This window comes from Camellia sinensis, chromosome 4 (assembly GCF_055761805.1).
Source record: "Camellia sinensis isolate YWXY chromosome 4, ASM5576180v1, whole genome shotgun sequence".
Classification (NCBI taxonomy): Eukaryota; Viridiplantae; Streptophyta; class Magnoliopsida; order Ericales; family Theaceae; genus Camellia; species Camellia sinensis.
Genome location: NC_138964.1, coordinates 118,974,481 through 118,991,989, shown reverse-complemented (window position 1 = coordinate 118,991,989; position 17,509 = coordinate 118,974,481). Strand labels below are relative to the sequence as shown.

The following is a 17,509-nucleotide window of genomic DNA, read 5'->3' as shown; positions in this document are numbered from 1 at the left end:
CATGGACACAGTCGGATTTGAAGTGTTTTACGGCTGGACTTCAGAATGAAGTTGCCTACGTATCCCAAACATGGGAATCTACACTTGGGTATTAACCTCTCCTTTTGCGCTCTAACCTTTGCCAAGGTCGCCCTTCTGGGTTTTCAACCTTGCGAGCTCTGTTTTTCTTCTTTTCAATTCTTTTTGTTCTTTTCTTTTCATTTTCTTCATTTTTTTTCTTCTTTTCTTTTCTTTTCTTTTTCTTTGTTCTTTTTTTTTTTCTTTTTCTTGCTCTAACTTTTGTTTGGGTCGCCCTTTCAGGTTTTCGATCTAGCGAGCCTCTCAAGAGTAAAAGTGTAACTTTGTCCATGTTGAATGGTTTGAGATCTTGAAGTCATCTGAATCCAGGAGAATGGCTGCTGTTCGCTGATGATGTAGAAGTCCATCCAATGGAAGGTGAATTTGCACCTAGTGTTGTGGATAGGAACTCGGTTGTCCTTCAGCAATACTTTCTGCTTTCCCCTTTCTGGGATTTGGCATTCTTGCCAGTCTTTCCTGGTTTGCAGAAAAGACTCATCTTTGACTCTTCAAGCGCATCTGACATTTTGTGCCCCTAGTTCAAGGGGTGCTTCAAATCTGGCCACACAGGCCTCATATTGTAATTGACCGTTGAACATTCTGAATCCAAGTTCAAGGTTTGAAAGCAAAGGGGTTGAGTCTCGAGGCTGAGAGCGATCCTAAGCTGCACAATCTCAAGAGCGATTCCACACAGGTCTTCGCAGGATCGCGCAAAATATTTTTTGAATTTTTTTTTAAGAAAGTGACAAATCGCTCGCGCTGAAGACAGTCTAAAACCAATCTAGATCAAGCCAGGGTCCTTCTCAGTATTCACATTAACAAACATGATTTCAATCATTAAGGGCTTAGTATGCCTCTCTTTCTCTCCATTGATCAAATTCTTTTGCAAATCCTGAGGAATTCCTTCCTCTTTGTTTTCATCACAATGTTCAAAAAGTTTTGAAAAACTTAGGTCAATGCAACAATTTCAAGGCACAGAAGAGCAGGTGAAAAGTACTGCCGCTTCATTCAAACTTTCTGGCACAACTGGCGCAAGGCAGAAGCAAACACAAGAGTGTGAAAATCACTGTTGTTTCATTCAAAATCTGTTGGCATTACTAGCCCCAAGGCAGAAACAGACTCAAAAGAAAACAAAAAGACAAACACAAAACAAGCAAGTGATGTCCGAGGTAACACCCCTGAAATCACCCGACTCTAACAAAACAGGACTGACTCGATACAACAAGATAGACCCTTAATCAAAAAGACTGACTCAAAACAAAGAGATAGACTCAAAACGAAACCACAGAACTGACTTGACACCCAAGTCAGAAGCTACAAAAACCAACATTCACAAATGCCCAAAACAGTGCGTGCCATACGCCGCATCTGGAGTAAACTAAGCGCCGCCCGCAGGTGGTTCACCACCTGATCACATCACATTATCCCCCATAAGTTCACTGATCAAGTGTCGATAGACTTGACTGAGCTGGTGCGGCAATGACCTTGTTGTCAAACAAATCTTGTACATCATGGTGAAGACGAAAGCAACTGTCAGTGTCATGACCGGTTTGTTGATGGTAGACACAGCATTTAGTGTGGTCATACTTTGGAGGGATAGGATCAGGTAGAGGCCGTTGTTCCAATGGTTTCAGATATCCCTTCCGGAGTAAGGCCTCTAGAGCCTTTGACAAAGGCATATAAAGTGGGATAAAAACCCTTTTGACTCAAGGTGGATATTTGGTTTCTGTGAGCTACTTCCGGACGCACCGGTGAATGGGGTAGCTATTTTTGATGCGGTGGTGGTGACCATGCCGACTTCAGAAGATCTTGTAGCTGCATCACCATTGGTGGTCGCATTCGAGCTGCTGGAAAACGCCCTCCTGGGCTGCTCTTTCTCCTAGTCAAGAAGGCCCTGCTTCATAGCGTCCTTGATCTGTACTCCCATCTCATGTAAATCTGAAAAGGTGAGGAAGGGAAGAACGATCATCTTCTGCATGAGCTTGGGTTGGAGGTTGCGCACAACCATCCGAATTTGATCTTTGTCAGTGGGCCTAAGGGTCATCATTGAGGCCTTGGCCCTCTAACGGGCAACGAAATCAGAAAAACTCTCCTTAGGCTCTTGCCTTGTTGTCTCAAGATCACGGGTTGTGATCTCGATCTGCGTATCATAGGAGTACTGAGCGACAAAAGCCTTGGCCATCTCATCCCAATTCCTCTTAACATCGTCTTCCAGTTTTGCGTACCAGATGGTCGCCACACCCGACAGGGTTCGGCTGAATAAAAAAAGCTTCTGTAGTCTGGTGAGGTCCATCGGCCTTAATATGTCTGAAAACAGCCGTAAGTGCACCATGGGATCCCCGGACTCATCAAAGCGGTCAATTTGTGGCATTTTGAACCTATTTGGCAGTGTCACGGCCGCATCGGTGTACCCATCCTCAATGTCTGGGATGGACTTGACGCCCAGAGATTTCTTGAATAGTTTTTCAAGCTTGCTCGCCTTCAATGTTGTGGGGTCCACCTTAGACTCAAAGGGAGAATCCGGCAGGTTGGTGGGTGTTTTGGATAATAGGGGTAGGATTGGAGGGGGAGTCGGTCTTGTTGGAATGTCCGTATCTCCCTGGACATTTAGTGCCTCCTCGGGTGCTGGAACTCCTGGTGGGGGAGGGGCTTAGTGCGAAGCAGATGCCCCGGTTTGCTGTTGTAGCCGGGTAATTAACTCTGCTTGTTGGGCCATGACAACGGCCTGCTGTTTGGCAAATTCTGCTTGACGAACAGCGTCCTCCTGCATGGCTTTCATGCTTTCCTGGAGCTGACGCACCATGTCTTCCATCATTGACATATTGCCCCCTGACATACTGCCCTGATTTATCTGAACTGTCGGTGTATCTATCTCTGTAAAAATAGATATCTCAGCCCAACTGCGCACAAGTGAGATGGATAATGACTGCTGATCTGAAGACTGTTGCACTGATGATCTGTGCCTGACTGGCCTTTTTACCCTGCCTCTGGCAAAAGAACACTGATTTCGCTTGAACTGAGTCTCTGACCTGACAAGTCTATCAGCACAAGTCTGATGAACCTCAGGGGATATTGGATCCTTCTGAAGCTATGGTTCCAAGACTACCTAGCAAAAGAGAAAACATGCAGCATCTCAGCCTGATTTCACCAAAACAGATATGAGCGTAGCTGAATGACCGTGCTCTCTACCAAATTCTGCCCAAAAGTCTGCCTGCAAACTGATACCCTTAGGTAAAACTGATTCCCAAATACTGATGCCCGCAGGCCTGATACCCAGACTTGCAAACTGTTACATGCATTCCTGTAGGGACACACCCTAAAAGCACATAGCAAGCAAGTGAGAGCCAAAACACCTCTATGTTGGAGTAGGGTTTCCCTATCCTATTTTGTCAGGAGTTAGGGTTTCACTACGCACGCAGTGGTTTCAAACAAGCTATAATCGGGTAAGCAACTTGTTCTAGCTTTGGAATGGTCACTATGGACTCCGAATATGCACTAGGTCAAATGGTCAAAAAGGGTGCCCCGGTAAAACCGGGGTTTGTGTTCCCGTCGTGGTAGAGCCCGCAACCGGTCAGCCTTATGGCACGCTTCTCGAAGTGAGCCTCCGACAAACCGTTTAGGAATAGCATACGGCAAACACGGTGTCCTAGGCGCACCAATGAACATGCAATGCAAAGAAACACATAAGTGCAGTCAAAACAAGATATCATGAGTTCGGGTCAAGTTCTCTAACTCCCCAGCGAAGTCGCCAGAAACTGTAGACGTCCCTGAACGTCCCGGGAGGGAGATCCCGTTTTGTTCGTTGGGCTAACTACAGTTCAGGACTCAAATGTCACGGTCCTGTATCTAATCTCGCAGAGTGCAATGCAAGACCGATGAATCATCAAAGAGTCTAAATCTGGCAAATTGTTTTTAAAAACATATTTTTTTGAAAGAAGTGCCAAACATGGACTGCTTTGCCAGATACAGAGTCGCCACCTAAATATTTTATTTTTGGAAAATTTAGGAAACCCTGACTCGTTTGCCTAAGGCCACGTGTCCGTCATCACCAAAGTTGCCTCGGCTCGGGAACTTCGGTACGATTGGGGAAGGTCACTTCGTGAGCACCCCCGCTCGCCCGATAAAAGATCGGCCTCTACTAACCATGATATCGGGTTTTGAAAACATTATGCATTCTTATTTCGGTTATTGGCCTAGATTTACTATGTGATGCGCACAGCATATAAGTATAGACTGGATCACCTGAATTAGAACAACACATCTCATGTTTGCTTTTGAGATGGTTTGCTACTCGCAAGTAGGCTAAAATGCGAATTTGCCACCCTCAGGTGGGCTTAGAAAACAAGATGATTTGTCACTCTCAAGTGGGCTTAAAACTCACAGTCAATGCATTATTCCAATTCAGATAACCCAACCTTCACCCACAGGCATTCAGGCAGATATATCACATAAGCACATAGCCTCATGGTAAGCATGCTATCATGGCAGTCACTCATACACATGCAAGGATGCTGAAACATAAACACTTACCGAGTACTCCAAGCCAAAACAAAAGCTATGTTAGAAATCCATGCATGATCCTAACTATACAGAAATGCTTAATGCAACACATGCAAAATGCAACTATAGTAGGCTCGGCTATTCTAAAGATGGCATGTGAAATGCTACAACTAACAAGTATTCAACTCGGAATTGAAATACAATGCAGTTAGTATGATGCACCGAGCCTACTGCATGCAAGACAGATGAATGAATGCAAACACGCTATCATAAGTATGCTAATTGAAACATGCCCTAATCTAACCATCATAAGCTGGTAAATAAAAGGGAGAAAGACGTGGGGTTGGAAGACATACATCACACACACGCGCACTTATTACAATATTGCCCCCCTCGAGGGGTCCGAATAAATAATACAGTTCGAATAAATAAAAGCTACAGCTAATTATTACACAACAGTAACTAATTAACAAATTAGCTAAGTAAGCATGTAAACTACATGAATGTGACTGCCTCGGCTCTGTTTTGGGTGACGATGGATGCATGCATGCTTAAGTCGCCTCGTCGGGAAATTCCATCGCGATGCCTCATCTCGCCTTTGTTTGCAACTGATTTTAGAAATTTGCACAAGGCTCCAAGAGGCTGAAACTCCACCCTAGGAGGACTGCCGACTAGCTATTGACTTGGGCAACACCTGCCGACCACCCTTTGTGGTGGATACCAAAAAAGATGGTTGGCTTGCCAGAAAACTTGGTCGGCCGACCACTTTCTACCCCTGGATCCTGGTTTTTCTGCAACAAAGGCAAGAGGGAGAGAAAGCAAGGTATTTTCAACATATGTGTGCAAGACCACTCTCCTCGTCCTTGCACAAGCTCAAGGGAGTGTAGACCTCGATCCTCGTGCCACCAATCACGCATCTCGATGCATGATGGCCTAGAAGTCAAATTGCACGACTCGATGTGAAATGAATGTATATATGAACGCAACAAGGCCTAAACTCCATCATGGATAATCTGGAGTGTCGACGACCAGGAATCGAGGCACGTTTCGTCACTTGGAGTACGAAACGTCCCTCGTTTCCCGTGTTTGGACTAAACCCTACTCCAAATAATGTAATATGCATGATATGCATAAATGCAATTCTAACATGCAATCTTAGATGCAATGCCACTGAATGATGGAAACATGCAAGGGATGAAATGCAAACATGCACCTAGCATATACAATGCTAACACTACATGGCATGCATAATGCTCATGAACTAAATGCGACTAACAACCTATGGCATACTCAATGCGACTAACAACTTAGCGTACACAACGCGAGGAATGACATGGCATACACAGTGCTAACAACATAACATGCACAACACATTGCAACATGGCATACACAATGCAAGGTGGACTTAAACCAATATGAGTGGACCTCAGCCACACTCAAATCAGTGGCCAAATGATGGAAATGAGACAACCGAAACACATGCAAACATGCACGATGCAAGGGACCAATCCTAAGGCATCAAATGCCACTCTACCAAAGCATGGTGAAGAATGAAACGTGGCATAAAATGACACATGATACAGCTCTGAAATGGCATAAAATATGGTCCCGAAACATGCAAATATGGCACACAATGCAAGCCAGGGGGGCCCGGGTATCGAAACTAGTGAAGTGCGTTACACTAGAGGTACCCAAAGCAATGCGCCAGTGGCAAAACCAATACCAAACAAACCCTAGGTAGGTCTGAAACAGTGGGAAAATAGCCTAAAATGATGGCTTAGAATGCAACGAAATGAAGCTCATTCAATGGTCGGCAAATGAGGCATACAAGCCCGACTCTCAAACGCATTTAAGGAGTGCAAAACGTGGTGTAGACACCCCATTTTTGACCGCTCTTAAGACTTGGGCGTTACTGATGGTTTACTTGGTGGAGAAAGGTGTGCAGGGCAAAGGTTCAATTTCTTCGGCAAAAAGAGAGACAAATCTCAACTTCACACCCCATTTTGGACCAAAGTTATTTTGGATGGTTTTTAGACCATAAAACCCTCTCTTTCAAAACATTTTTGAAATAAAGTTTCTACAATGTTCCGAGGCTCACATTTTGTCAAATGATGCGTTTTTCGATAAACCGAGCAAAGACAAAGTGGAAATTAATAAAAGAGAGATGAAATCTTTGAAAAATCTTTCAAAACACCTTACTTAGGGGTTTGAAGTTGAAGAAAAGAGGAGAAGAGGAGAGAAACCAAGTTGGAGGAGAAGACAGACATGAATCCGGGTAGAAGCGAGTCGAGCAGCCCTCGCTGAATCGGGCTTATCTGTCTGTACACTTGGAGTTTAGCTATGGGGCCACCACTGTCGGAAAGCTTACTTCTGGGGCTTCATTTTGTACTCAAGAATCTCTTAAAGCCAAGTCCGGGTGGGGGAGATATGATCAGTTGAAGTTGGGCATCATCCCGGTTGGATCGAATCTGCGCGGCTTCACCAAAAAGGGCATAACTTTTTTCACAGAAGGAATTTTAATGCAAGGTTTGCGCCATTGGAAAGAGAACTTCCGGGGCTTCAATCTAGACATCGACCAGCACTTTTGGACCTCATCAGCCACCCATCGGCACTCTATTTATCCGACGGGCTAGTATAAATTGCAGGTCGGCAATATATTGTGCCGACCGGCCATTTATTTTGCCGATGACCTCCTTTCATGGCCGATATGACCCTTTTGCACCCCTCAAGCATGGTGCATGCCAGCTATGCCAGCTATTCTCCATTCAAACCCTCTGTCCGAGATTTTGCCTTTTGGGGGGAAACTTGATTTGTTTTCCCCCCCTTTTTTCCCCCCTCTTTTCCACCCCTTTTGCTTATATATACAGCCCCTCCCCTTCAGATTTTAGGGTTACAAAATTTGTTTTGAGAGCCTTGCATCAATTCTCCCTCTCTCTTTACTCTAAGCCTCAAAACACCAAGTCCTACACCCTTTTCTTCATCACCACCTAGCACCACACTACCACTTCCATTCCAGAAGCTTGGAGGTCTTCTCAGAGGCTAGGAGGCAACTTTTCTTGGTCCAAGAAGCAACCAAGGGTTGGTCTTCAAGGGTAAGTGTCAATTCCCTCTTTTTGAGCTTAATTTTGCAACATTTTTCTAGCTAGTTTACTTGCTGTTTTGAGCTCCGGACGAAACTGAAAGTACCCTTTATTTGAGCTCTATTTCATGTTTCATTAAGGGACTTTTGTCATTTGAGGTCCCCATCTTGCACTTGCTTCATTATCCCCCTTGTATGCCATAATCTTGCATAGTATTTTTGGCCCGTGTGTGATCTGTTTTGGAGCATGATGTAAACTGTAAGTGAGCTTATTTTGAGCCCCTCTTCAACATTGAAGAAGGGCTTATCACTGTTTGGGACCTCCATGTGCCACTTGTCATTATATCCCTCTTTGGTCCCCATTTTTGCATGATTTATTTGCCCATTATGCTTCTGTTTTTGGTCATTTTATAGAACTGAAAACAGTTTTATTTTGACCCCATATTCATGTTTCATTAAGGGTCTTTGGCTGTTTGATGAATGTTTTGTATACTTTGTGTTTTGACCTCTTTTGGGCCCTATCTTGCATGGCATTTTGAGCATACTTGTGTACTGATTTAGGCTTGGCCATCAACTGTAAAATATAATATTTTTGGCTCCTCTTAAATATTGTAGAAGGCTCCTAATCTGTTTGGGGTCAGCAGCTGTGAGTTGTTTCATTATCTCACATTTAGGGCCATTTTTGCATGCTATTTTTGCCCTATTTGTGTTTGCTGTTTGGCCATGCTTTAAACTGTAAAAATTCTTGTTTTGGGGCTGCCTAGCTTCTGTATTCATACTTCATGTTCAAATTATGCATGCATTGCATAGCTATAGGCCATTTCATGCGCCAAAATTCATGTTTTGGGACTCGTTCCATGCATTGGGTATCATTTTGCCATGATTCAGGGCTGTTTTGCATCTCATTTTGCCTCTGAAAATTGCATGATCATATGCCATATTCCATGTTTTTCCATGTCTTGTTAGAGTGGCATTCCGTGCCGTAGGTTCGGTCCTCGGTTTGCGTGCACACGTGCATGCGCTTCGAGTTGTCTCATTTTCATCTTATGGCCACTGATGTGGGTGTGGCTGAGGTCCACTCACATTGGTGTAAATCCATCTTGCATTGTGTATGCCATGTTTCAATGCGTTGTGCATGTTATGTTGTTAGCATTGTGTGTGCCATATAGTTGCATTGCATGCTTGTATGTTTGCTTGCATGCTTAGGTCGCATGTGCATTGTTGTGCATTGCCTCGCCTCTTGATCAACCATGATTGAGGTTGGGTCCCTTGTATGTTTTGTGTGTATTACATTTGACATTGAAATGCATACTTGACTCTTTGGCCATCATGCATCGAAATGCGTGATTGGTGGCCCGAGGGTCGAGGGCCATGCTCCCTTGAGTCCATTACATGATAGGGAGTATGTCCATGCACACATTTGCCTAAAAATTCCATGCCATACACTGCTTTCCCTCTGCTGCTGCCAATTGCAGGTTCTGCAGGAAGATTTGGCCGGTCGGTTAAATACAGTGCCGACCGGCAATCCATAAATGGCCGATAACTTCATCAACGGCCGGTGACCATTTCCCATGGCTGGTGGCCATCCCTCCCAGCCGGTGGTATTCCCCAACATCCAGAGATCATGTCCTTAGACTTTGGCAGTCCTCAAAGGAGCAGGGCAGTGAAAAATAGAGGCAACAGTGCTATGGCAGCGAGTTTCCGGGCAATATGGGTCAAGCATGCATCATTCGCGCATCCCAAGACGGGGGCCGTGGCCACCTTCCCTTTGCATTTAATTTGTTAGTTAAATTGGAATTCTGTAATAATTAATTAAGTAGTTAGTTATTTATTCGGACTGTAATATTTATTCGGTCCCTCCGAGTGAGGGCGTATTTGTAATAAGTGTGGGTGCGTGTGTGCATGTCTTCCAATCCCCACTCCTTTCTCCCCTTTACTTACCTGCTTTGATGGTTAGTATTAGGACATGTTTAATTTAGCATACCTTATGCTATGCATGCGTGCATCCATACATTTGTCTTACATGCACCGGGCTTGGCGCATCATACTAACTGCATTTGTATTTCAAATTCAAAGTTGAATACTTGTTAGCTGTTGCATCTCATATGCCATGTTTAGAATATCCGAGCCTGCTATAGTTACATTTTGCATGTGTTGCATTAGGCATTCCTGTATAATTAGGATCATGCATGGATTTCTAATTAGCTTCTGTTTTGGCTTGGAGTACTTGGTGAGTTTTATGCTTTAGCATATCGCATGCGTGTGAATGTTGCCATGATAGCATGATTACCATGAGGCTAGCTGCTTATGTGATAAAGCTGCTTGAATGCCTGTGGATGGAGGTCAAATTACCTAAATTGGAATAATGCATTAAAACTGTGAGTTTTAAGCCCACTAGATAGTGGAAAAGCCATCTTTTCTAAAGCCCACTTGAGGGTGGCAAAACCTGCATTTTAGCCTACTTGCGAGTAGCAAACCATTTTCAAAACAAACATGCTATGTCTCGTTCCAATTTAAGCGATTTGGTCTATACTTGTTTGATGTGCGCATAACATAGTAATTCTAGGCTAATAACCGGAATAAGAACACATAACGTTGTCAAAACGGGATATCATGGTTTGTAGAGGCCGATCTTCGAATCGGGCGAGAGGGGGTGCTCATAGCTGACCTTCCCCAATCGTACCCAAGTTCCCGAGCCGAGGCAACTTTGGTGATGACGTACACGTGGCCTTTGGCACCGAGTCAGGGTTTCCTAAATTCCCCCAAAATAAAATATTTAGGTGGCGACTCTGTATTTGGCAAAGTAGTCCATGTTTGGCACTTCTTTTTCTAAAAATCTGTTTTCTCAAAACGATTTGCCGGATTTGGACTCTTTGGTTCAGATTAAGAATCGTGACAATTTGAAAAGTCCTGAGCTGTAGTGACCACAAATGAACAGAACGGGACTCACCCTCCCGGGGCGTTCGGGGACGTCTACACATGGCAATATAGCATTCATATAGGCTCTGAAATATGATGCAAAATGGACCAAAAACATGAACACACCTCAGTATATGCATGGAATGGACCTCAAAACTGAAAGTTAAGCATGGGTATTGAACTACAAGCATGCAAAACAAACATCATTCAACCATGAAACCTGAAAACAGAGCTAGGGCAGTCCAAAATAAGCACACAATCAGTTTAAGACATGGCCAAAAAGTGCTAACATGATGGGCCAAAACAATGTGCAACATAGGCTAGTGAACCATGAGTTGTACTACACCTATATGAAGCATATGAGATCTCACTTAACCAACTAAAAACAGTAACATGGCATGCCAAAATATGCCCAAATACTCATTGAAACTCAGTCCATGCATGCAAGAATGATGGGCTCCTTTGGAAAGCCATACAAGGGGTTGTTCTACACATACACGATGGACACACCAAATGGTAAAACTACCTCTGGAAAGAGGTTTTGAGGGTCTAAAACCCACTAAAAAGAGCCTGAAATGGGTCTAGGAAACATGCAAATAAAGGCCCCTTGAAAGGCCTTGAATGGGGTTGTTCTACACATGCATCATAGACACAAAATATGGCCAAAGTGGCTCTGGATAGAGTCAAGGAAGACCTTAAAACTCACAAATAATGGCCTGAAACAAGACTTCAAAGCATGTAAAATGGAGCTCCTTTGGAAGGCCAATAAAGTAAGTAAAGAGAACAAGGGGTGAGAGGGTCACGCCTCTCTGATTTTAGCTCTCAAAAACACATCTAAGCCACTGAAAATCCATTGGATTTCATTGGCTAAAAGGCCAAACCAAGGCCAACACAAATGCTCAAATGCATGGCTCAAAGCATGAGAAAATGAAGCATGAAAGGGGGTAGATGACCCCGAACAAAAAAAAGACCTTGAACAAACTTGAAGAGGAGTTCAAAACAAGACTTTTTTTAGTTTATATTGAAGTTCAAAAATTCTTTCAAATAGGTCTAAGATATGAAGCAAAATAATGTAAAAAAAGGGAACATAGAGGCTTACCCTTATAGAGCTGACCCTCAGCAACTTCTGGACCAAGGTAAAGAGCCTTCAACCTCTGAAAATCGGTTCCAAGGTGCTTGGATGGATGGTGGAGGTGTTGTGCTAGGAGGTGTAGTGAAAATGGTGCAAGAACTATGGGGTTTTGGAGCTTGGAAGAGAGAGATATGGAGGAAAGTGTATGTATGCTCTAACCAAAAGGTTCAACCCCAGCAATGGAAGAGGAGGCCTCCCTTTATAGAGAAGAGAGGCTAAAGCTTCTCTAAGAAGCTTCAGCTTCTCTAAGAAGCTTCAAACCAAGTTTAAAGATCCTCCATACACACGTGTATGGAGGATCACTTCTGAGGCTTCCAGCTGGCACAGCTGGCTTACACTCAATGAGACCAAAAAGCAAGAAGTAGACCGACCAGTTAAGGTGGTCGGCCGGCCACTCCCCCTGGTCGGTCGACCAGGGGTCAAAAAGGTCAAGTTGAAAAGGTGGTCGGCCATACCAGATTGGTGGCCTCCCAGGTGAGTACAACACAGTTGTATGGTGGGAGACCAGAAATTGTGGCCCAAGAGTGAGAAAAACCGACTTTCTAGCAAGGTTCAAAAGGGTCAGGAAGAAAAGCTGGTCAGCCTACCCATATTGGTGGCCCCCCAGGTGAGCACAACACAATGGTGGTATGGGAGACCAGAAATTAAGGTCCAAAAGTGAGGAAAACTAGCTTTCTGTCAAGAAAATCGGCTGGAGGAGAGAGAAAATAATTTTCAAAAGAATTGTTGGTCTCCCACCATCCTACCACCTTCCTAACAATTAAAATAGGGTCCATACCAAAAATGAACCCTAATTGATGCAAAACGAGGGTTCGAGGGCCAAAACGCGCAGCTCGGGGCCCCGAAAACAGGCTGTTAGGTACCGAAAGTGGCGTGCGACCCCGAAGGTGGTCTCCCAGGCCTCAGTGTCCCTCAAAAGAGAGGAAACAAGGTGTGTGCCAAAAATCCAAGCAAACGGAGGTAGTTAAGCGGTCCCGAACTGAGGCACACGGCCGACGGCTCCGAAAACCGGAAACTAGTCTCCAAACGGGAAAAATGGCCTACGGCCACGAAACGTAGCCCACGGCCACTGAGAGATGGTCTACGAGACCTCTCCCTTCCTTCGGAAAGAGAAAACAGAGAAAAGAGGACCTGGTTTGCAAATCGAGGCAAAGCACAAAAGAGCCTTGAAGTTCGAAGGCAAGGCTCGCAGCCGTGACTCTGAAACCTCGAAACGAGCACAATATGCATTATCACTGAGCGCTCAATTGGTGACGTCTGAGTCTTAAGGTTGGTCAAAAATGGGGTGTCTGCACCAGCATAACAGTAGAACAACAATTGGGGACACAGTCAGCATAACAACAGGAAATCCATCACAGCAGATTCAAAACAACAAAATCAGTTGCAAACAACCTGAAGCAAATGTTCACAGGCCTAAAAGAAATCTGTTCAATCACCAGATATTAGGCCTATGGGGAGGTTGAACAGATTCAATATACTGTTTGTTCAGGTTCCAGCAAACCCCAATGACAAATTTACATTTTATAAAACAAAGTTGGGTAAAAACTGCCCACAAAATTTAGTCCTCATTCACTCAACCCTCAATATGCAACACAAAACACTCCAAACAATTTATGAGAGCTAGCCAAACACTCAATCCTCAACAAAAAAACTCCCTTACAATTAAGACCAACTTGACAACCTGCAAAAGAAGAGTTAGATAAACTATGCGGCTTACCATCACTCAACCCACAGAACTGAGCCTAGTTATGGAGACTCACCATCTCAACCCTCTTCCTTACATGCGACCAGCTTGACAACTTGCAAAGCAAGATAATGAGCAAGAATACGTGCATATGGAGGTCTCACATCTCTCAACACTCATATATGGGCTCAAATTCCCTCATAAACAGAACACTCTCAACTCTCAAGAATCTTAATCAATACTCCTAACGGAGGTGGCTCACAATCACTCAATCTACAACATCTCTAAGTAAGTACCAGCATAGCATTGCAAACAAAGGGAAAATGGGGCAAATGAGAAAATCGTATAGTTTCTCTCCTACCAGATACGGTAGACAGCACAAGTAAACATCAATTTCTTCACAGTAGTGGCCAAGGAGTGGCCAGAAATTTGCCCAAATAACCAGTTTACACAGCTGCCCCAATTCACAGCATGCCAGTGCATGTTACATTTTGTTGATTACAATCTGACACTACTGCCTTAAATGATAAACAAAATTGTAATATTTACAAAAATACCTTCACTACAGCTCATCTTTTCTAGGTTCCTGCTGCTCATCTTTTCCAGCTTCCTGCTGGGCAAGTTTATCTTGATTCTTCTAAATAAAGTCAATTGCATCCTCTTTGGTACGTTCCCCATTGTATTGCAACTGATTTCCACCTGCTGGCCTGAAGTACAATGTTGGATAACCTTTCATGTTGAAAATATCAATTGGTACATCATTTGCAATGGCATCTTAGAAAGTACAAAAATGTGGGAGCAATTCAGGAATAAAATTTGTAACAAATAAAAGGATCAACATCTATGCAGATGAAACTAGTAAGTTGTAATCAAACCAATGCTTTCAATACGGTAAAGAAATCTCATGGTATGGGTGCGAAAAAAATCATAACCAAAGATACAAATAAGAAAATCATATCAATAATCAAAAAGTAGAATGTAGATTAATGGATGAGAAATAAACCAACATAGATGAGCCAAAATATCAAGCTAGGATTAATTAAAAATAATTTTTACTATATATTGTTGTAAAAGCCTGAAGGAAAAGAATTTTACTCTTCAGTTTTAGAAGCCATAGATGAATAGTACATGAACTTACAACCTAGAAATGACAGAAGAAAACGATTTCAATTTGCAAGGCAGAAATAACATTAAAGAAAAGGTACTTTGAGAGTAATATTGAAACATAATTCAGGTGCACAATACTTGTAGAAAATAACCTCCTATACTGACAAAGCAACAAATCTCTTCAAGTAGTCTTTAGCTAGTTTGGGTTATAGATCTTACAATCTTTGCAATGACAACATCAGCATCACTTTCAAATGAAACAACAACTGCATCCAAGATTAGAGCCAAGTTTTTGCAGTGACCGCACTAGGGTGCATAAAATTCCAAAAGAACTATGTAACAAAACCTAACCACATATCAGCATGAATTGACTGATAACATGACAATCATTAAGATCTAATAAATTTTTCTTGGTTTCTGAACTCTAAATCAATTATACAAAAGCAATCAATGTATTCATCAAAATTACACTAAATCTTATGATATCATTACTTGTTGTCATGTTAGGGAAAAAGAAGCAAAAAAATGAAGAGACTGTCATCACCCCAGAATAAGAAAGTTCGGCTCCCCTCCCCCTCCCCCTCCCTTCCCCAAAAAAGAAAAAAAGCACACACACACACACTCACACTCACATTTACAAAATATTATGACAGATTGACAATACACTTCTGAAGAGGCATGACCTTTAACATAGAACAAATCAATCCAGAATTCTAATTGACATAAGGATCACTGTGGGGGCCGAATACATAGAAAAATCAGACGGTGCGTACCATTGGAAGACTTATATTAATCGGCTATATTCTACGAGAGTAGGGAGCCAAATATAATATATGTGCCGAATAAGTGTAAGTCCTTAGGGTCGAATAAGAGAAAGGACAATGATTAAAAAGTAGGCCCTGGCCCCGAGGATAAAAAAGAACAGGTATAAATACAGGAACAACGGTTATAGAAAGGTATGTAAGAATCACTTCACAAAACTTAGTAAAGAAGCTACCCTGAGTGTCTGAACTAACTTGTCCGTCGGAGTGCTAATTCCGGCACCCTCGACCGGAGTGTTTGTATCTTTTCAGGTGACTAGCTGAGGATCACTAGCGTCTCCCAGGATCTGAAGAGTATTTCCAAACCACTTCTCCACAATTGGCGCCGTTTGTGGGAATACTTAAATACATCCATGGCAGGCGTGACTAAAGATCCTCTGGTAGCCATTGACGAGACCGCATAAGGAGATGACCTCACTCCAGCAAATATGCTCAGAAAAGAAACCATCGCTGCAAGGCGCGCCTTGAACTTCGACTCACCAACGACCTCAGCGCAAGAGACAATGCAGGCGATCATCGAACAAGCAAAGCAGAATGAACAAAGGCTGGAGAACATGATCACTGAAAATGAACTTCTCCATCAAGATTTGGCCCTCAAAGTCGCAAAATCGAGAGAAGCCATGTGCCAAGATCCCGAACGACCTCCGAAGGCCGGTGGACAACGACCTCGAGCCCGACCAAAGGATACCAATAGCGACTCCAACTCATTAACCACGGAGCTCAACAAGAAGGGACGATACGAAACTTCCAGCTCCTCCGAAAAGAGTATACATACAAGGAACAAGCGCAGGAGGAGCAGTTCAGACGAAGAGGACCAGCACTATCCTTTTGTCCGACGGATTGCAAGGGCGACCCTGCCCAAGAAGTTCAAAGCTCCGTCATTCACTCTTTACGATGGAAAATCAGACCCCACTGATCATATCCGTCACTACAAGCAGGCCATGACATTGCATGCAAACAACGACGCCCTCATGTGCCGAATATTCCCTAGTAGCCTGGGGCCATTAACTGTCAGGTGGTATTACAAGTTGGAGCCGGCCTCGATCAAAAGCTTCCATCAATTACAGAAATCCTTCAAGGCCAGGTTCATCACCAACGAGGTGCAGCCGAAACAGGCTGACTCTCTCAAGGCTATGCAGATTCAGTCAGGAGAAACGCTCAGAGTGTATTCGGCGCTATTGGGAGTGTTTTAACCTCGTCGATGACGCTTGCAACGACTCCATGGCCATCACCGCCTTCAAAATGGGACTACATCCTGACAGTCCTCTTCATAGTTCCCTGACCAGAAGACCCCCCAAAACAGTCTGGGCGTTGATGAAGAAAGTTGAAGAGTATTGCAAAGTGGAAGATGATACCTTGAGAATAAAAGTCGGCCAAATGTCCAACAAAATGGCCCTCCCTGAAATTGCTCAACCAATAAGTTCCGCGCCACCTCCTAGCCCAGAGCCTCGGCAACGCGCTAAACGAGACAAAAGGCAGGATACTCGCCGATCAAGCGATCAATGCTCCCACCGGGCGAATGCATAACTGCAAGTCGACAGCAGGCGTTCGAGGCGTGCCGACAAGAAGTACACAGAGTTGTCAGAACCAATTACTGCAATAATGACCAAAGTCCAACACCTTCCATTCTTCAAATGGCCGTCAAAAATTGTGAGATTGCCCGACATGCGAAGAAGGGATAGGCGGTGCGAATATCACAAAGATCACGGCCATGAAACGAAAAGTTGTTACGCATTAAAAGATCACCTAAAAAAACTGGTGCAAGATGGCCGACTGCAACAGTATGTGAGAAAGGGAAAGCCAACCAAGGCACTGGCTTTGAGGCAGGACTCACCTCCACTTGGCGTGATCCATATGATCTACAGCCTGCTTGCACCCCCAACCGTGCACACAATTCAGTCGCATCCAATCCCTCAAGAGCAACGTATTTCGACTGAATGGCCCAAAGAAGCTCCAACAATTACTTACAATGACTCCGATCTTAGCAGCATAACAGCTTCCTACATCGATCCATTGGTCATTAAATTACGCATAAATCAGTTCACCATTGAACGCATTCTCGTAGACCCGGGGAGTACTTCAGAGGTTATGTATTACCAAACTTTCATCAAACTCGACCTTAACGAGTCAGATCTGTCTCCTGCGCCTCACCCATTGTTCGGCTTTAATAAGAATCCTGAATATCCGTTAAGGAAGATCATACTACCTGT

General features: G+C 43.7%; 1 long non-coding RNA gene across 1 annotated transcript in view; it reads right to left on the bottom strand.

Moving 5' to 3' along the window:
* LOC114271149 (uncharacterized) overlaps positions 1-15,205 on the bottom strand; it is a 52,635-nt gene extending 37,430 nt beyond the window's left edge. Inside the window, exon 1 of the long non-coding RNA XR_014327401.1 lies at positions 13,929-15,205. This is a non-coding gene — a long non-coding RNA (uncharacterized LOC114271149). The remainder of the gene's footprint in view (positions 1-13,928) is intronic.
* Between the last annotated feature and the right edge of the window lie 2,304 nt (positions 15,206-17,509).